Here is a 1,172-nt window from a genome sequence, read left to right as displayed (position 1 = left end):
AAAAAGAACACCCCACCACAAAAAGCACCACAGCACATGCCTCAGCAGTATGCACTGCCAGAAATGAGCCTGGCCATCCAGAGCCACGCTGTGGCTGCTAGCTAGGCTCCATATGACCAGATCAGTGTCACTGCTGCCCCAGGAAGTCACCAGGACCTCGGGTAAGGCTGCTGGGGCTAGCACAGGTACTGGCCCCAGCCTTCCCTATCCCACCCAGGACAATTTGGCATACACTGGAGTGCACATGCAGGGGCATACCCTGGGGCACAAAGCAGTGGCACATGTATGTGTCACTGGTTTTTGTGTCCCTGGAAACGTATACCTCTTCATGTTGGGATGTGCCCATAGGGTGATCTTGGCACTTCTGGTGTTGGTAGTTGTATGTGATGGTTTGAAGTGGTGGTGAGGGTTTGAAATGTCAATTTTCGGAGGATCCATGAGTAAATGGTTGCCTGCAAATGCTGAGGACTGGACCTAATGGCCCAGGAAGCCCCTTATAATTCTATAGTCCTATAATATCCACCAGGACATTTTTACCATTATTTTGCCAAATAGAAAGGATTAAAACTGCATCTTTTAGATGATGGGGGGGGGAGGGGTTGGGGGGGAGACTTTTTTCCTCAAGTATGAGAGATTCATCAAATTCTGACTAGAGTTAGTGTTAGTCAGAAGTCAGGTAGAAGGGAAGGCAGCACATTAGAAACTCATTCAGAAAGTCAGAAACTGTCATAGGGAAAAACTGCTTCATCAGATGGTCCATTCACGGCATCTAATAAAGTAGGCTATCACTTACAAAAGTTCTTGTAATCTTCATTGTTTCTGAATAGGCCATTTAACATTAGATTTTCTTTATTATAGAATCATAGAAACAGAGAGCCAGAAGGGGCCTGTAAGATCATCAGTGTCTTGCTCTCAAATGTGTAGTTAGCTTTCCTAAGACGGGTGTGGAGGAACACTCTATTATAAAGTCTATCAAGTCCAATTATTACTACAAAGATATTGATAAGAAATGTATGTACACTTATTTACTTTAAGTTTGTTCTCTATTTTTCCTGTAAGAAAAGGGTCAATATAGATTCATAGATTCATAGATTCATAGATGCTAGGGTCGGAAGGGACCTCAATAGATCATCGAGTCCGACCCCCTGCATAAGCAGGAAAGAGTGCTGGGC

The sequence above is a fragment of the Crocodylus porosus genome, unplaced genomic scaffold (genome assembly GCF_001723895.1).
Source record: "Crocodylus porosus isolate Cpor-Errol unplaced genomic scaffold, CroPor_comp1, whole genome shotgun sequence".
Classification (NCBI taxonomy): Eukaryota; Metazoa; Chordata; order Crocodylia; family Crocodylidae; genus Crocodylus; species Crocodylus porosus.
The sequence above is the reverse complement of the archived record's forward strand: the minus strand, read 5'-3'. Positions refer to the sequence as shown.